Genomic DNA, 5,761 nt, shown 5'->3' on the forward strand with positions numbered 1-5,761 from the left:
TTGGGAGTCCAATTTTGGTTTGCTGGGTGGAAGTCCGTGTTTTGGTGGGGGTTTTCGGGCTTATAAAGAAGTATTCTCTCAGGCGAAGTTTTCTGGCGAAGTCGTCAAGATCTTTCAGGAGTTGGAATTCATTGAATTTGCCTGGGCGGGGGCAAAAAGTCAGCCCTCTAGATAGGACGGCTCACTCATACTCTGTGAGCGGTGTTAGAGATAGATTGGTGATGTTGTCTACACTGTGATGGCCCTGTTTTGAGAGGGTTTGCCCTTGGCTGACCTTTGACTGAGCGATATCGGGGTTGGGAGAATTTGATCCAACCGCACTTAGTACTTCTTTCATCCATTCGTCATGGGGAACTTTGTCCTGTGAAAATTTTCTATTTTGATTATGCCAATTTCTGAAGTTTTTTTTTTTTGTTTTGAAACGTTTTGTTTTGAAACACGCCAAGTCTCTTCCAAACCTTCCCCTATCCAAGCATGTAAACGCAGAAGGACACCCATTTGACCAACTAAAAGCAACAATTATTTAAGGGGGCTTCAAAAACAGGCGAGAACGTGAACTGCGTAAATCCTATTTTATCCACAAGTTTAATACTATTCAAGAAGGTCTTAACAAAAAGCTTGTACCCTTTCTTTTATTCACGACCTCAAAACAAAATAATACTACATTTCTCGTTAATTGGCTAACTCAGATATACCTTTTTTAACTCCTAGTGTATATCCCAGGCAATCATACCCCTCCTTACTTACACTATCCTGCCTCGTGCAGTAATGATAAGCTTTTGACGTTCTTTCCTTACATTTTCCGACAATTTGAAATCCTTGCACACAGCTAGCCCAGCCCTCCTCCCCTACAAACAAGTATTCCCGGCGAGGTCGGTTCAACGACCCGCCCACGGAGAGGGGTGCACCGTTCAGTGAAACCCAGACCCCGTGAGTAAGTTCTTAGACATGTGCTCGTTAACGTAGCCCACTCCTTCCTTAACGTTCTAGCCCTCGGCTCACCGGAAATTAGTGAGACCCCAAAAGGCGCCTGGTTTGGCCTGTTCGTCACTGCCAGTGTCATTTGCGCAGCGGCTCCTCTTCGGCCACGCTTCTGCAGCGGCGCCCTTTGTGTTTGTGCATTTTGTTTGTGTGTTTTGTTTGCACGTTTTGCTTTCGTACGCCTGTGGTTGCCGTGCTGCCCATGTCCCCCGCACCGTCTTCCTCTCCCTTTCTCTCGTTTCGCCATCTCTTTTTGTACCCCACCCTTCCTTACTATACTAGTTTCCCCCCCTTTGTGCCCACTTTCTCTTAAATCTTTATCTGCGGAGCCAACGCAACCTACGTTCGTAACATAATATATATATATATATATATATATATATATATATATATATATATATATATACCTATATATATAATATATATATATATATATATATATATATATATATATATATAATATATATATATATATATACTATATACTATAATATATATATATATATATATATATATATATATATATATATATAGTCCCACTCTCTTATATCTATATATCTCTATCCAACTCATCCTACTATCTATCATATATATATATATATATATATATATATATATATATATATATATATATATATATATATATATATATATATATATATATAGGACGTGGCTCGTTTGTGATGGCAGAACACTCATCGACAACTGTTGACAGATGGCAGCGACCTTGTCCAGCGAGTATTTTTTGTGAAAAAAACGGTGAAGAACAATGTCATAAAAAAGAACATCTGCATGCTTGGTCCAGCAGCTCCAGGGCAACGACGGCGTTATCGCTTAAATTTTTGTGCACTAATTGAAATGGGAAAGCCACCTATCGCCTGTGATTCACCCAGCGAAAGGACCGTGCAGGACAAGACAAGCATGACAAAAAGATTTAGGGAAAAGTAAAATGTAAAAACGGATACATATTCAACGTTGGCTGCTTTTTCCTTCGTCGGCAGCCATTTACAATTGCTAGCGAGGCATTGTAAGCGGTAAAGAGATACGTGTACTCAGGGAAGGCAGTGACCGCAGATCCGGGTCACAAGAGAAATATAACTAGAAGAATAAGAATGGGCTGGAGGCCAATTGACTTGTTTCTCAGATCGTGAATGGCAGTTTATATCATCCCTCATCCCAAGAATATTTAACAGCTTTGTCTTACAGGTGCACACCTTGAGGAAGAAACGCGAAAACCAACGAAAAAGGTTAAGTTTAGATTGAGGAAAACGCAGCGAGCTCTAAGAGCAAAAATTATAGGCGTAACGTTAAAAGACAGGAAGAGAGGAGACTCTGTCAGAGAAAAACGCGTGCTAATGACAGCTTAGTGGAAATTTAGAAGAAAAGGGCTTGGAGAGGGCATAAACTTGGGGGATCAGATTAAGAACTTTGCAAAGGTACTGGGGCCGCGGAATTTTAGAGATATGGGAGAGTTATTTATCTTCTAGCGGGCGCTGTGAGGATCATACTGATGTCAACACAGGTTGCAGGGCCTGACAATACGGTGCGATGCGAAGCGGTAGAAAAAAAAACAACCTCGACGCACTAAGCCGCACTTGCTCGACAAGTCAAGATGGTTGACAGACCATAAAATATTTTGAAAGAGCCGAAAGGCGCCGTTCACTGACAACAAACAGCAGCCGCGGCTTGTTAGAGGAGGAATTGCGGCGATAGAGAGTGGCATTGTGGGGAACGAGGAGCCTTAGGGAGGCATTTTGGCCCACTGAGTAAAGGCATGTTACGGCATTAATCAGAGGTCACGGCAGTGCATACGTGGGCGGCGCTGAGAGCCGGAAATGACGCAGAGGGAAAGCCCAACGTCGGTCTGAATTAAGTCAAATATCCTCATAGGGTGAGAAGAAAATTATCTCGCATCGTGGTGCAGACGCGTGCACCTGGGAAGTGAAAGAACAATCTTGCATTCGTAATATACAACCCAGCTTTCGGCCTGTGTGATCTTTTCGAGAGAAATGCCGGCAAACGACATAGTGGAGATCGGTCATTGAAGTTGATGCTACAGTAATGGAAATACTGGAAACTACATTCCGGCTGAAAAGGGTAGATAGGGGACAATTTCCTCAATTTTACTGCATAAGCAAATTACTGCAAAAATAGGCATTGCGAATGGCTTTTGACATGCATAAATATATGAACGCACAGTGTGAAAGCTAACGCATGAAAGAAGTTGCCCAGAATGAGAGCTTCGTCTGACCATGAAAAACGCATCTATCACTAAGCGTTTATTGTTGCCACTACAAATCACGCGCGAATTAAAGGCAAGCACAGTTTCATCGCCACATGCAAAGTAATAAAATAGGAGAGATTAAAACTGTAATTTAGTTGATCAAAAGGTCTTGCTAGCTTTGAGGGAGGAATCTAGCCCGGTCAGATCGCCTCGAGCCTTTGGCACTGGGTGACCTCCGTGACTCTAGTCAAAGCTCGGAGTTGCTACTCCAGGAAAATGCTGAGCAACGCGGCCTGCCGCTATGCAGGATTTGAGAGCTGCAAGTCCGAGAGCTGCAAAGAGGCTCATCCTTTGGACATTCGTGAAGTATGTATGCTAATGTGTCTTTAGGGTTCGCACAAATTTTTCACTCATTGTCAAACTCTACATCCTAGAGCATTGATTTGATATTCTGGCGTGAGAAAGAGTTAGTTTCAAGCTTTCGCCATATGACATGATTGGGTTTTGCAATAACTTTGTTTGCTGCTGCATAAATGAGCGCATCAGTACGATAGCCCGTAGTAATGCTATGGCCGAAAACCATACGCTAACTAGCTGCGCATAGGTAAGGACAGATCACTGCCCGGTCGGCGAATACTGCGGCGAAATTGTGTCTTTGTTATCAGGTTTGGGCGACAGTACAGGAACTCATATAACTTGAATATGGCGGTGTGGGGGATCTCTATGTTTGAGAATTGAGGGAGTGGAGTGGAAGACCTTGTCCTTTTGCAGCTGCGAACTACTCTTATGAGAATCATAAGGAATATACTCAGCGTTTTTTGAGCCTACTGCGTGAGCTACAGTGGCTTCTTCGTCCTCGTAAGAGTTCCACATTTTTTCGCTGGCAGTCGCGAGTGGTTTGCTTCGGTTGTTAACTACTCCCACTGAGGATGATAATCGCCATCAGGTTGTACACGTGCCCTCCAGGACAAATGGCTCTCTTGTACCTCTGCAATTTTCCTTTACGCAAGCTTTTTTATCTCTTCCGCCCACCTAACTGACAGCCACCCCGTGCTACGGTTGCCTTCTGTTGCTGTCCAGTCCATTACATTAACGGCCATCGGTTACATTTCTCCTCTCCCCGAGACCATTTCTTCTTCTTGATTTCGAACAGGATGTCATTTTTCCGCGTTTGTTCCTCCACCCACTCTGCTGTCTCTCTATTCCCTAACGTGACACTTATCATTTTACTTTTCTATTGCTCGCTCCGTTGCCTTACATTTAAGTCAAAATCTTTCCTTAGCGTCCTCAGTTAAGCCGCATAGGGAAGTAGAGTAAGGTACAGCTGTTATATGTGTTCTCTTGAGAAATATTGATCTTAACCACTCATGACCTGAGAGAAGCGACCAAATGCTCTCCACCTCATTCTTATTCATCTAGTATCTTCGGTTCCAAGATCCGGGTCTCGGATCACTACCTGCCCTAAGTGGGCCTTACCACTTTCAGCTTCTCGCTGCCTATTGTGAACTCCTGTTGTCTTGCGAGACTCTTGAAAATTACTTTGGTTTTCTGCAAATTTTAGGCACACTGTTAAGCACTGACTGTCTCAGTCATTGAACATGTTCTGCCATTCATGCCTTAGCAAGGCAATGTCATATGCTAATAGCAGATTACGAAGGTGGTATTCATTAAGTCTTATCCCCAACCAATCCAAATCCAAGCTTGTCAAAACGTCTTGTAAACAGGCAGGGAATAGCAGTGGTGAGATTGTGTGTCCGTGCCTCACACCTTTATGTAATTTTATTGCTGGATTTGTGCAGGACTATTCTGACTGTGGGGCCATTGCAGATATAAATTACCTTTATATAACGGCCATATATACCCTCACTCTGTAATGCCTGCATTAATGCTGAGGTTTCGACAGACTTAAATGCTTCCTCATTGCCTAGCTGGTTACTTCCTGCGCATTTATTACTTCACTAATAATGTGAATGCGGTCTATTCTAAATGCATCCTTTACGAAAGCCTGCCTGACGACTCGGTTGATTGAAGGCTAAGATTCATCTGAATCTATTAGCAGTGACGTCAGTGCGTATTTTGTAATCAACGAAGAGTATGCTGATCGTTTTATAAATTTCTACAAGGTTACAAGGTACCTTTCCGAGGATCCGCACATCCTGTGCGATACAACTGTAAGCGTACGCTATGCAATCTGTTTTATTTTAAACCTCAACCTTGGAGCTCTTCTACGTCCACATCCTGTTCTGCTGGTTGAGAAAGAACGTATTTATGATCCGAGCATTATTTCTGTCCGCAAACTATACTAATACCTCCGCCAAGTTTATACTAGAGCCTGTGCAATATTTACGAACTGCATGGTGTCCATCCTACTACTTGCCTTCTTTCACATCCAAATTATCCATGAGTAAAGTGTACAGGCTCAACAAAAATAAAGCGGAGCACGCGAGCAGTGGGGAAAAAAAATGCCTTCCAGCACGCTATATAAGCAGGTGCATAAAAGAGAAGGGGGGGGGGGGGGGCGTCAGCACGTCCGGTTGACCCAGTTTGATCACCTGA

Source organism: Amblyomma americanum, chromosome 10 (assembly GCF_052857255.1).
Source record: "Amblyomma americanum isolate KBUSLIRL-KWMA chromosome 10, ASM5285725v1, whole genome shotgun sequence".
NCBI lineage: Eukaryota > Metazoa > Arthropoda > Arachnida > Ixodida > Ixodidae > Amblyomma > Amblyomma americanum.